This window comes from Phoca vitulina, unplaced genomic scaffold, assembly GCF_004348235.1.
Source record: "Phoca vitulina isolate PV1807 unplaced genomic scaffold, GSC_HSeal_1.0 scaffold54, whole genome shotgun sequence".
In the NCBI taxonomy this organism is placed as follows: domain Eukaryota; kingdom Metazoa; phylum Chordata; class Mammalia; order Carnivora; family Phocidae; genus Phoca; species Phoca vitulina.
The window spans coordinates 1,617,584-1,631,557 of NW_022589757.1; the positions used below are offsets into that span (position 1 = coordinate 1,617,584).

The window sequence follows — 13,974 nt, forward strand, 5'->3', positions numbered from 1 at the left end:
TTTGCCTTTGGGGCCCTCGGTCTGGCTGACTGATGGTGGTCTCTAATGTTTGTCAGGGCTTTATGGTTCCCGGGGTGCTTCACTGGAATCAAGGGACCCCATAACCGCCTTCTGACCCACGCAGGAGAGCGGGGAGACCTCGGTGCTCAAATGTGTCAGGGAGTCAGGTGAAGGAGCAGTTGCTACTTAGTTTCTTGACTGTCCGCAGCTCCTTCAGACCAGGGGTGTGTTGTCCCCGATGCCTTTGTAACTCACAGGAGCTTTGGCAGCGCTGAAGTCTGGTGCTGGTGGGTGCGGGACCCCGTTTGCGGAGGGTCGAGAACGTGAGTTTGGAAGTCGAGGCAGATCAGTCCAGAGGGAAGGGCACGGCGTCATTCATACCGTCAGCTGAGGTGGGAGCAACCATCTCGAGCACAGGACAAGGTCCCTCACCGCTGGGAAGGCGCCCTGAAGCCTGGGGGGCAGGGGGCAGGGGAGGTCCCTGAGAGCGGGGGCACCATTCTGGGTGGCACTGAAGGCCAGGCAAACACGATGTCCACCCTGAGGGGCCAAGCAGAGGGACAGCCCAGCTCCCAGCCTCCCCCGCGGGGGGCAACAGGTAGGGGAGGGGCTCTAAGTGAAGGAGGGTGGGCAGCAAGGGTGCACAGACCAGCCACGGCCCCGGGCCCCAGGGTGCCCCGAGGGTGTTTTTTTTTTTATAAAGATTTTATTTCTTTGACAGAGAGAGACACAGCAAGAGAGGGAACACAAGCGGGGGGAGTGGGAGAGGGAGAAGCAGGCTTCCCGCTGAGCAGGGAGTCTGATGCGGGGCTTGATCCCAGGACCCTGGGATCATGACCTGAGCCGAAGGCAGATGCTTAATGACTGAGCCACCCAGGTGCCCCCCGAGGGTGTTTTCAGAGCTTCCGAAGGTGGCTCCTTCCCCTGCTTGTGGTCGAACAGCTCTGGAATCCAGACTGTGAGTCAGCTCGCATCAAACTTGCAGGCGATTGCCTTCAGGGCTGAGACGGTAGACTTTCCCATGAGCGTCAAATGTCTGCTTGGGATGATGAATCTTGTGGGTTTTCAGAAAATATGAACCGAGCACAAAGAGATAAGGCTTCGTTCTCTGAGCTTAGGTGTTGCAATGAGAGGCAGGTTGGGATGGTTGGTGTCGCCTCTCTGAACCCCAGGGCTGGGTCTCGGGAAGCCAAACCAGGGGCTGAGCGGATGGACTGTAGCCGGGAGACGCAGGCCAGGCAGACCCTCCTTCCTGCAGGCGCCCCGCAGCCCCTCGCCCCACACTCTGGCTAGCGCTGTACCTGCACCCGCTCTGGCTGCCCCAGCCCCCATCCCCCCACCTAGGCTGCCCTCCGGGCTGCTCTGACCACAGACACTCGACACTGGTCCCCCACCTCGATGGTGCTGCTTCTGCACACAATTTTGAATCGTCTCCCCACACCTATCATGGCTTCTCTGAAGGACTAATTTACCCCTTAATTAACTGACTTGAGTCAAACAGAGAGGCCTTTCTCGTGAGGCCATGTCCACCGGAATGGACTCCATGTTGTTTGGAATACATCTGGTTATATTTTCCTGGTGTTTGGCAGATCACACTCTGTGCTTACGCCGGGTGACAGATTTCCTAGCCTCCCTCAGTTTCTCTTCCCCGGAGCTTGTTAAGAAGTAGCTGTGCAGTGGTCTATGTTTCCAGAAATCCCGTCTTCATTGATCGATCCACTTCGAACCAGTGGGTTCTGACCGGTTTGCTTGCAGCAGTATTTATTGTAGGGGAAGTAACCCAGCACCAATGGGGCAGTGAGGGGGATGCTGGCGTACTTGGCCTTTCTTCCTGTTAGCTCAGCAAAAGTGAAAACAAGGAACAAATGGGTCAGATGCTCTGCAAGCCCTTTAACAATGCGGAGGCAGGAATCCGAGAGTTGGTGGCAGTTTCCGTCCCCCACATGTGTGTGAGCCTGTGGGCGTCCAGCCACCGACTCGGTCTCCCCACAGATGCGCAAGGTGGGCCCTCGGGTCCCCTTTAGCCAAGGACGTGGGCAGTTAGCTCGACATGAGTTACTGAGAGGCGATGGGACTGCCACCTGCTCTAACAGTTTTACAGTGTTAATATACTGTTTGCAACAGCTAGACTGAGGTCAGGACTCTGGGGATGATGTTCTCCCTCCGGACCTGGGCTAAATTTTAACTACTGACTTTAACGGAGAAGGTGTCCACATTCTGGTTTTATCCAAATCACCGCATTGCTCTTGGCTCCCTTCTTGCTGCCGTCATTTATTTTGACTTGATAGAAGGAAATTCTTTTATGACGCAACACAGTATTAAGATCTTTGTTTCACGGGGTGCCTGGGTGGCTCAGTCAGTGAAGCGTCTGCCTTCAGCTCAGGTCATGGTCCCGGGGTCCTGGGATAGAGTCCCGCATCGGACTCCCTGCTCAACGGGGAGTCTGCTTCTCCCTCTGCCTGCCGTTCTCCCCCTGCTCGTGCTCGCTCACTCTCTCTTTTTCTTTCTCTCTCTCAAATAAATAAATTAAATCTTCAAAAAAAAAAAAACTTTGTTTCATGAAGTAGGTTGGCATTAATTCACCCACAACAAAATTTATCATCTTTAGCTCATACTGTTTCTTCTGAGAGCATCTGTGATTATATATGTGTGGTCATCTGTCCTGTAGCACTATGAACATTAAGCAGAAAGAAAGCAGTTTAAACGTATTTCATAAATTTTCATTTAAAAATGTAATTAAATAATCTTAACCACAAGATGAATTGAGTTGCAAAAGTTCATTTGCCAGTGGTAATGTAGAGCTTGGGAAGCATTTTCCTGCTGAAGAAGGCATTAAGGGTTATGGTGGTGTCACCAGACCAGCCCTTGAAACTCTGGATCCTAATATCGCTGGTGTCTGCTACACATTTGTGTAAAAATAAAAAGAAGGAAATATAAAAACAAAACAGAGTATGGTTTTAAACTTAAAATTTAAATTATGTTGAATATAAAATCAAACTTGATTTTCTTTAGGACCCAGAGAAAGATCTAGAAATACAGAGGCTTGTTAAGGCTTTGAGGAGGACTTTTGGTGTATCCACACGTGTTCTGGTAACTTAACTTTTGGTTTAAGAATAGCATAGACTTCTAGGAAAGCACTTTCCTAAAGAACACAAATAAAAATTACCCGCATCTTTCAAACTCCTGTTCCACTCCCTAAAGATAACCATGGTTCAAGTTCTTTCCTGAAGTTTTCAGTGTGTGTACATAAACTTCCATTTGTAACACACTTGCCTAATTTTTTCAAGCCCCGGTTCTTCTCCTCTCTTTTCCCCAGTGGTTCTCACGTGCTCAGAGACTTTTGTTTTCCCTCTGTCTCACTTCTCTCCTCAAAACTGCTCACTCGGGCTCTTCCCTTTTTCTCCCTCTCCTGTCTGTCTCTCCTCGTCTCATCTTTCTTGTGGAGAGACTCAGTTCCAGTCTGCATCTGCTAGATGTGTCTAGTGAGGTGGTGGGTGAGGAAGGGAGAAGGGAAAGAAAAGCCAAGAAGTCTACTGAGTGGGCAGAGAGAAGAAAATCCCCTGTTCTGGAACTGGCTGTTTTCACTTTACTACAAAGCGTGGACATCAGTCCAGATCAGCTCCTGAATATCCACCTTCCTTTTTAACAGGTCTATAGAATTTCATCTTAGGAATGTACCATAATTTGTAAACTAGCCCCGACTATTTCCATTTCTGTTTACTGTATCAAGAAATACTGCCAGTAACATCCACATAGTTGAATCTTTGTGTACTGATGGGACCAACTCTATAGGGCAAATCCATGTGATAAATTCCTAAATGCTAACTCACTGCATCAAAATGTACATTCATTTTAACTGGAGATAGCAACCCCCAAATTGTGTCCGCCATCCACCAAGCTGTCACTTTCCTCAAAAGCACTGAGAACGGGTGACATGATGTTGATTATATCTGATCTGAATTCATCTCAAAATATATAGGGGTCTTCCCCTTTTCCTTGACCAAAGCCTGCTCTTACAGGATGAGATTTGCTGGTATTGACCGACAACATAGTATTTTGTGGTGGCGGGAAGGACATTTTTGTGAGTGTCCTGGGAAGAGCAGAACATGAACCGCGAAGGGACTCGAACAAGTGGGTGTGGGATCAGACTGGGGAACAGTGTGACTCCCCCTCGTGGATTGAAAAGCATGATCTCCGCTCATGTGGAGTCCGGTGCCTTGCTGGCCGTCGTGGCGGCGGAGCGGGAGTGGAAGGCTCTGGGAGTCTATGCGTGTGACCTGTTTCCCAGCCAGGTGTTTGGGACTCCGAGATCGCCAGGGGTCACACAGCAGCCGTGCCGTTTTCATTTTGCCAGTGATTCTTGAACGTTCCCCCCCCCCCGAAGCTTTCGCAGATAGGTTGATAAAATGCACGTACCCGCCACTGCTGTTTTCAAGCCGACTTCTCTTCTGAAGACCTGCAGTTGCTCTTCTGTGTGTTTTTGTCATCGATCGATATGACGTGGTGGTCCAGGACCCAGTGGGGTGTGCAGGTACCGTGCGGACGCAGCAGAGCGCTGGGCACAGTCACTCACCGGGCACTTACCTGGGCCTGCCTGTGCCCGACCCGCATCTCTGCGCCCCACAGATGTGGTTTGGATGCCCTGTGATGATGCTTATGTCCGTGTACCCGTCACTGAAGCTCATGCCTAGATGGCAGGGTCCTTGGCTGGTGTGTCTAGGGTGGAACCTTCCTCTGTCGCAGTCACAGCGTGGGACCCAGAGAACACACCAGAGCTAGGTCTCTACCCAGGAGGGGGCCTGAGTGCCTGCACTCCGTGCAATGTTCTGGTCATTTCCCTTGCTGGCCACCTGTCTTCCGTGGTGAGATTTACAGAACTGTCTCCCCCAGTGAGTGAACAAATGTTTTATTCTCTGCCCGTGGTTGTGGACAGTAATCCTTTGGCCCCTTAATCATTGTTTTCCACACTGTTAATTTCCCATTCAAGTCTCTTTGGCCAAACCCCTGTCCAAGATTTTGAGCTGTGTGTTTGTGTAAAATACTGAGTTACCTGATGGACCTAGCCAGGGCCTCTTTTCCTTTGCTACCAATTTTCGAAGACTGGTTTCTTAGCCACAGCCCCTGTCTGGACACTGGGGGATGACCACCTGCCCCACAGTGGGCAAACTAGTCCCTCAAGGCCCAAGCAGTTTTCATTCAAACTTTTTAATATCAGGCCTTTTAATTCAATTCCCAAAGGCTCTTTTACTTCAGAGTCTAGAAATTCAACAAAGGAAACAGGAGGAAGAGGAGGAGGGAGGAAAGGGGGGAATAGGAAGGGGAGGAGGAGGGGAAGGAGGGGGGAGTAGGAGGAGGGGGTGGAGGGGGGAGGAGGAGGGGGAGTAGGAGGAGGGAGTGGAGGGGGGAGGAGGAGGAGGGAGGAGGAGGGGGGAAGGGGGAGGAGGAGGAAGGTGGAGGAGTGGGGGGAGGAGGAGGAGGAGGAAGGTGGAGGAGTGGGGGGAGGAGGGGGAGGAGGAAGAGGAAGAGGAAGGTGGAGGAGTGGGGAGGAGGAGGAGGAAGGTGGAGGAGTGGAGGGGGAGTGGGGAGGAGGAGGAGGAAGGTGGAGGAGTGGGGGGAGGAGTGGCGAGGAGGAAGGTGGAGGAGTGGGGAGGAAGAGGAGGAACGTGGAGGAGTGGGGGGAGGAGTGGGGAGGAGGAGGAGGAAGGTGGAGGAGTGGGGGGGGAGGAGGAAGGTGGAGGAAGATGGAGAAGAACAGGAGCCAGCAATAGCGACAGCGACAGCCTCTCCACATGCAGTTGCACACGTGTTCGTTAAACCACTGACTTGCACACACACCTAATTTCCTGTGTTCCTCAGGGATGGATGACCTGTAGCTAACAGGACGCTGTTGCTGGGGGGTAAAGGAGAGCATTATGGGCAATTTCTTGTACTCGACTTCTCTAGGGGAGGCTGAGAAACGAACCTCTCTCTCCTACAGTGATCCGCTCCTCTGAATGTGCCCCGTCGCCCTGCAGGCCTAGCCATCTTGCTCAACACGCCACTTGTAGGTTTGGGCCAAGACATAGGTAAGCCCTGAACCCACGAGCTGTGTGGGAGTGCCCCGGCTTCATGGTCTTAGTTATGGAAGAGGAGTCCAAGAGCCTGTGCACTGGCGTAGAGCTCTGACCCTCCAGCCCCTCTGACAGGAGGCAGGGGGCCTCGGCCCCACCCACTCTCCTGGGTGCGGCAGCTCTCGGTCTCATGGTTGGCACCCCGGGCCTCCGGCACCTGAACGGGTTCTGGATTCTGACAGAGCTCTGGGGGACGGCAGACAGGCTTGAGACGTCTGGTGGCTTCACAGACCAAGCCCTAATCCAACTTGGCTGTTTCCCACCTGACTTAAGACTGACACACAGTGATGGGGTGCTGCTGATGCATGAACAGCCCTGACTGGGGAGGGGAGAGGGGACCCACGCGTCGCCTCCAATGTGCCACACGTAGCAGAACACGTATCCAACCTGTGCTTTCTGTCAGCTCCGGCCACAGAATTCCACACTGTCTCCCCTGGCTACTGGACGCCCACTACCTGACCATCTTTCTGAGGCCCTACCTACCCTACCTACCCTTGCTTTATTTTGGATCATAGTTTAGAAATCCTCTACTGAACTTGTTTCCACCAACTCCTCCTATGTCATGAGTATTATTATATCACTATATTGTCCAAGACCGCTTTCTTCTCAGATGAGAAAATGAAGAAGCTGTTGGCTCCTCCTCCTCCCCCACATGAGTAGGCTGTGCCCTTGTGCCCTTGTCCTCCCGCCTGTCTGTGGGCATGCTTCCCCATTGACACCAGGGGGGCAGCCTGGAGGAAGTCAGACATCTGCGGGAACCTCCACCTTACTTGTTTCCAAGAAGTGGAAGATGGCCTTTCAGTCATGCCTGGTGGTAGGAGACAGAGTGGGATATCATTTGGACTACAAATGCTTACCCATCTTCCACATCTGATGAAGAGCTCACTGCATGGCCTTCTGGAGGCACAGGATCATTTGAATGGGGACATCTCAAGCTTCTAGTTCAGGCGCATGCTCATTTTTTCAACATAAGTACTTATTGAGACCCGCTACATGCACTGTGGTAACTATGGGCGAACGAGACAGACCAAACAAAGCAGAGTTCTGACTCTGGTGGAGCTTATAGGCAGTCCTCAATAGCCAGCTGTGTGTCACACTTGGGTCTTTCCAGAAAGCCAGGCATTTTGAGAAGCTAAGGAGGAATGCTTGAGCCAAATCAAGGCTGGTTTGATGGGACAAGTTTGAATGAGGTTTTATTTTATTTTATTTTTTAAGATTTTATTTATTCATTTGAGACACAGATACAGAGAGCGAGAGAGCATGAGCAGGGGGAGAGACAGAGGGAGAGGGAGAAGCAGGCTTCCCGCTGAGCCAGGAGCCCGATGCGGGACTTGATCCCAGGACTCTGGGATCATGACCTGAGCCAAAAGCAGATGCTTAACCATCTGAGCCACCCAGGTGCCCCTGAACGAGGTTTTAACAGTGCTGGAGTAAGAGTCTCTTCTGTGGATCGAGTACTTGTGTCTCTTGGGATTTACCAATCGATTTCAAGATTTCATTGACCATTCTTCTGTGTCAAAGTTTCACATAGAAGAGTCAGTATCTCTGGTTTCGTGAATCCTTTTCTACCATGTTCTCCGAGCTAGGATCCCCAGTTAGCTCCGCCATATTGTACTCCAGCCACATCTGGCTGTGTTGGTTTGCCTGGGCTTCCGTAACAAAATACCACAGCCTGGGTGGCTTAACAACAGAAATTTGTTTTCTGTCAGTTCTAGAGGCTGGAAGACCATGTTCAGGGAGCCAGTAGGTGTGGTTTCTTGGGAGGCCTCTCCCGTTGGCTCGAAGACGGCCATCTTTTCCCTGTCCTCACATGGTCCCACCTCTGCCCACCTGCAGCCCTGGGGTCCCTGTGTATCCAAATTTCCTCTTCTTTAGGACAGCAGTCATGTTGGATTAGGGCCCACTCCAAGGGCCTTATTTAACTTAATCACCTCTTGAAAGGCCTTACCTCCACATATGCAATCTGAGGTACTGGGGGTTGGGCTTTCACGTAGGAATTTTGGAGTGACACAGTTCAGCTCATAACACTGGCTAAATCCAGCTTGGCCATGGTCTCCTGATTCTCCATCCCTGGAGAATACCAGTTCCAAGGGTCACTCCCCCTACACTCCTTTTCTGTGTATCTGGGCCTACTGGAAGTCACTGTTTGGCTTGGAAAAGGCATTTCTTGCTTCCAGAGCCTATAGGAACTCTAAGGGTACCCAGCAGCCAGTGCTAGTATGCTTGGGTCTCTAGGAGTAAACTAGAGTAAACTAGGGTAAACCTCCAGACTCAGCTCATGACCAGCCCAGTGCTAGTATGAGCGGCGGGTACCAGTTGCTCACCAGAGGATGCCTTCTCCCAGAAGCCAGCATTCCAGGGGACACTGCGGGGGGAATGTAATAATTTGACATGGCTTTTTTTCATGCACTCTTTTGACACAGCCTTAAAATCAAATGCTTAAGCTCTCAGCTACCTTTATTATAAAATGTGTAAAATAAAGGTTCTTTCCTGTGAGATAATCTGCCTAGGACAATTTCAGGTTCTTTGGCCCTATCCAAAACTGACCAAGTAGGTTAGATATTAACAAAAATTGTACATAGATAGGCAGTGGCATTTCTGGGCACCCTGGGACCGTGGTGGTGGTAAGAAAGCCTGTAGTACAGGTCAGGTGGCTGGATACATTCTGGCTTGGGTGATCTATAACATGACATCACTTGCATTTTATTTTAGATCTTCCCTTACTTCCCATCCTTACTTGGATCAGGGATATCAATTCTTCTTTGCTCCAAAACCCAACAGCCATGAGTCAGCCCTATCCATTGCTACAATCTTCCCTGCCTTTTTGGGCCCCTGGGGTAGGCCAAGACCCAAGAAGCATATAACTTTCCTCTGTCATCATCAGAGAGTGAATATCAGAACTTCTCATTTCAAATCAGGACCAATAATCCTGCATTACTTCCACCTTCCATTGACCTTGAACCCAGGCCAACAACTAGAGCAGGGTCCCATGCCTTAGAGGCATCCCCTTCTGCACAGTTGTGGGTTGTAGTTATCCTTGTACATAAATGTACATATCCTGTAGTGGTAATATCTCTGAACAGAAAACTCCCTGTGGACACCACTTCTGTCCAATTCATCTGACCAAAAAAATGTGTTCTGTCTCCATGGGCTACCCAGCCACCCAGCTGCCAGCTTTGGCTACCTACTTGGATTTTTGTTTTTGAATTGCATTGTTAAAGGCCCTTCCAGATTCATATTCACTTATCTGCTGGGAAGTATCTGGGCAGACAGAGGTCCAAGGTCTGGTAAGTAGTTTCCTGATCAGCCCTGGGTTCTAGAGGAATCACCCAAGTGGCCATGTGATCAGACGCAACCCGTAGTCTGTATGTATTACAGACCTCTGCTGGAAGTTGAAGGATAGACCCCCTCTTTACTCTTTAAAGTAACTGGTAGTCCTCAAACCTTTATTTGAAAGCAACGTGTAAAATATCCATCTGACACCACTTTTTTCCATCTGCTCCTTCTCACACTCCAAGCCTCTCCTTTATCACTCAAGCTCGCAGTCCAGGACCCTGTCCTGTGAAGGTGCCAGACTCTTCAGGAAAGCATGACTCAATCTAGCACTTAGCCTCCTGGGAAAGGTGCAAACCAGGAGAAGAGCCACCAGCACCTGCCACCCACCTTTGGATAACTCCGCACTTAAAGCTTTTCTCCAAGCAAAACTGAAGGGCCCCAAACCCTCTGCCCGCCCCCCTCCTTGGTGACCATGTCCCAGGAAAACAAAAGTTCCCACATGTAGCTTTCACCTAGTCCACAGATGCTCATGCTCCATGGAAGTCTTCCTTTTCCTCAACTCTGATGCTTTAGGTACTGATTCCAGGGTCTGTGTTCAAGTCCCTCTGAGCCTGTGCTCTGAGGGCATCCTCATTCTGGCTTACGTACCCATTGCTGTGCCCATTGCTGACCCTCCCTCACCTCCCATCCCATCAGGGACAAGAATACCAATTCCTCTTTGCTCAAAAATCCCACAGCCACAGACCAACCCCATCCATTCCCACGCCAATGCCCACCTTGATTCTTGAGACCCTAGGCTAGGACAGGACACAGGAAATAATTTTCCTCTATTGCATTTACCTGATTCCCAGTAAACCGCCTCCTTATGGGGCCAGATGAAAGCCATAGTCCACCCCTGGGGCTAGGTCACCTGCACAGGAAAACAGGTCTTCTGTGGTCACCAGTGTATATGAAGAGCATGGGCTCTGAGAAATGGCCTGTAGTCTTCCTACTTAGGAAAACATTTCCAAAATAAAAACATTTCCCGTGGGGTTCACTTTTTTTTTTTTTTTTTTAACTTTCACAAGCCATCACTGAGCTCTTTGACTCTCCTGACAGAAAATCTTCAGTTTCTTGTTACAACAAATTGTACCCTAAGCAGCAGAATATCCAGTCCTAGGGAATCTTTTGGGATGCATTGAATTTCTCCTGTTCAATCAATCTCTTGCTTGGCTGCCCCTGCAGCTACATAGCTGCTCTTTTCCTTTTTCTCAGCTCTTGGAAGGAAAGTAGAAAAAGGAAGAATCCCATTTTCCCCTGTAGGGAGCCAGCAGAAAATCAGGTGGGCCTGAGAAATGGGAAATGGTGGCTAGGGCTTTGAAAGGCTGAAAGAGAATTTACTAAAATCAGTTTGAATTTCATGTAAAGTACAAATTTTGTGTTTAAAAACCAAATTGATCAGCACACACACATGCTATTTATCTGTGTGTTTTAAGGGGATCCCATACTGAGTTTTCAGAAATTCTCCAGGGACAGATGAATGAACCCCAAACTGTAGGTAAAACTGTTCAGTCAACCTTCATAAATCCGATCGCCGATAGAGAATGGTGATGGCATTTGTAAGGAACAGTAAGAGGTCCTTGAAGGAAATGAAAGATGGGGAGTAAGTGCCCCTCAAATGATAGTCCCTAGTGTTTGAGATAGCCAGGTCGTTCGGAGCATGACAAATATCCTTTGGGCTAGATAGCACACAGATCTCTTGAGCCCATGACGGCAGACTGGCTGGAAAAAATGTCTAGTATTCTTATGGCTACGTATGTTCAAGGGAGGTGGCCCCCACCAGGTTCTAGGAGACTGGAGTGTGGGGGACAGTGGGCTGTGGTCCCTGAACAGGCAGGGGGCCTGGGGACAGTGGGGGAGGGGCGCTCTGCAATGGATGATGGAAATCTCTCCTACTACACAAAGGACACCAATCATACTATCCCACTGCCCTTCAGAGTTAAAGAGGAGCAAATCTGCTTTCACTTATAATGGGAAATATCGCTGTAATATCCTCCCAAAGTAAGATAAATTGGGTCCAACAATCGTAAAAGCATCTGCCAGCCATTCGTTAGCAGCATCTTTCGAGAGGAATAGGTGAAAGGACTTGAAGAACTCTCCTCTACCTTTCAACTCCCTTCAACCGAAAAGGAATTGCTATTATTTATTCAGAGCCTAGGTAGACCAGGGAGCTTGCTTGTCCTGATCTTCACAGCCACGATTCGGAGGTGCTACCTGAGGAGGCGGGGGATGAGGCCAATGTGACATGCCCACCCCACGGCAGAGCTGGCCTTCGAACTCACGCCTCACGTTCATTTATTTTATTTTTGTCGTATTTACAAAAAGGATGTTGGAGTCAGCTTGAACCCAGATTTGCTTGGTTACGAGGGTCCAGACCATTACTACGCTATAGAGGGCTGGGTGGTCTTTCCAACCACACCACCCACCTTCCTACTCCCTGCATCAGTCAAGATGGTTTTTGTTGCAAGTGACGGAAATCCACCTTGGACTGCCCGACCCAAGAAGGGAGTCTGGCTGCCCCATGGGTGCCTCGCCAGAGCAGATACGGTGTGACCGAATTCAGGGGTATAGTCTGGGTCATCAGATTGGTCTGTGTGTCTCTCTCAGTCCTTCTGTCCTTCCGCACAGCGTGACAGGCCCAGCCTGATTCTTCTGGCTCTGTGACAAAAGAAAAGGCCTGTTCCCGCTAGCTCTCAATTTGAAAGTACGTATTTGGGGTGGACTTTTGTGGCATCTTTGGGTCTCATGTCAACTCCTGCTCTCATTCCACTGGTAGCCCCACCAGTAACACGGGTTTTGTGTGGGACAGAAGTTATTCAAAAGCTTGGGAGGCGCATGGATGATGGACAAACCAGAAGAACAGGTGTCCACTGTACTATTTCACTTAGAGTTGAGTAAAAATGTCAGAAAGAAGATTCAAAGGTGGTAAAGGGAGCCCCCCCCCCAAAAAAAAACCAGCAAGCCCTGCACTGTCAAAGCTCTATGTTGGGAATGAAGTTCTGCAAGAGTGGGCTTCTCAAATCCCCAAGAGAGCAGCAGGACACAAGCAAGCGGCTTGGGAAGAGGTCTGTACATGGAAATCTGTTGTCTAGTGAGGATGATTTATACCTTTTAAACAGCTATTTTTTTTTAAAGATTTTATTTATTTGTCAGAGAGAGCACAAGCAGAGGGAGCAGCAGGCAGAGGGAAAAGCAGGCTCCCCACTGAGCAGGAAACCCAATGCGGGGCTCGATCCCAGGACCCTGGGATTATGACCTGAGCCGAAGGCAGACACCCAACCGACTAAGCCACCCAGGTGCCCCTCAAACAGCTATTTTTCAATAGGAGTCATTAATAAAATGATAGACCCCTTTGGGGAAATATATAATGATATGCCTCCAAGCTCCATTTTTTGGGGGGGGGGGGGTCTTAAGTCAACATTTTTATCGAAGACTTCATGGGATGAATGGATAGAAATTGTAGGCATCAAATTTGTAAGGATTTACAAACCTGAGCGTGACAACCTAATGCTTTGGGGAATGAAGCCAAACTTCAAAACGTATCTCCTTAATTAGAAACATTCAGTGACTACCAAAAAGATGAACTTCAAATTTGTGATTAAAAATTCAATAACAGGCTGGAGAATTTTTCTAGTATTTTGTAGTGGATTATTTCTGGTCGCCCCACTAGTATTGATTCCTCCGTTCTCTTTCTTCATGGAACCTCGGATGTCCTTGCTGTGTAGTTTGTGTGTGACGGGTCACTGGGGCAGTCCACGATTAGCTTAAGCTGGAGAATCACATTTCCTTGGTCACCTGACCAAAGTCAGACCAGTTGGAGCAAATGATGGTCCATTCTTGGGCTTTTATTTGAGGTACTGAGAAAGCAAACTGCCCCTTTCCCCTTTCCTATTGCTCATAACTGAGGAAGCATGGGGCCATAGGTCTCCGGACCTCAGAGAGAGGGAAGGAGGTCCAATCCAGGAAGCAGAGGTGAGGAATGGAGAGATCTCGGTCACTTCGTTCAAGTGTGCCCAAAACTGAATTTGCCTCTGTACTGTGCAGTTGCATGAACACGTAGACTGATGATTTTCTTTTCTTTTTTTTTTTGTCAGCCAGTCTGAATTGGATTTCTTGGTTCATACAACATAAAAAATCCTAACTGCTGTATCTGGGGGGCTGAGCAGGGCTAGTGCCGTGCAGTGGCCAAGAAAGCTAATATAATTTCAGGCTGCATCATTGCAAGGATAGTGTCAACATCCAGGGATTGAAGGCATGCATCCATTGCAGTGTGTCTAGAGTTTCTTGCTGAGAGTGACCAGGATGAGAAGAATTTTGTAACCACATTATCTGAGAAGTAGTTGATAGAAATGGAGATGTTTCATCACGGGGTGAAAAGACTTTGTGAAGGACAAGCAGACACATGATCAGTTTTCAGATATTTGAAGGACTGTTGTGCAGGAAGGGTGTAGACCCCTCATGACAAGAGGAGGAGGGGTCAGGCTGTGGGACCTGGGATTAGAGGGAGACGCATTTCAGCCGGGATATTAGGGTGAACAGCTTAGAATTC

The 13,974-nt window shown here is 49.4% G+C and overlaps 1 protein-coding gene across 3 annotated transcripts in view; it reads left to right on the top strand.

Annotated features, from left to right (window-relative positions):
- The window catches only part of SMYD3 (SET and MYND domain containing 3), a 689,934-nt gene that overhangs the window by 590,470 nt on the left and 85,490 nt on the right, over positions 1 to 13,974 (top strand). The gene's annotated exons all lie outside the window — the stretch shown is intronic.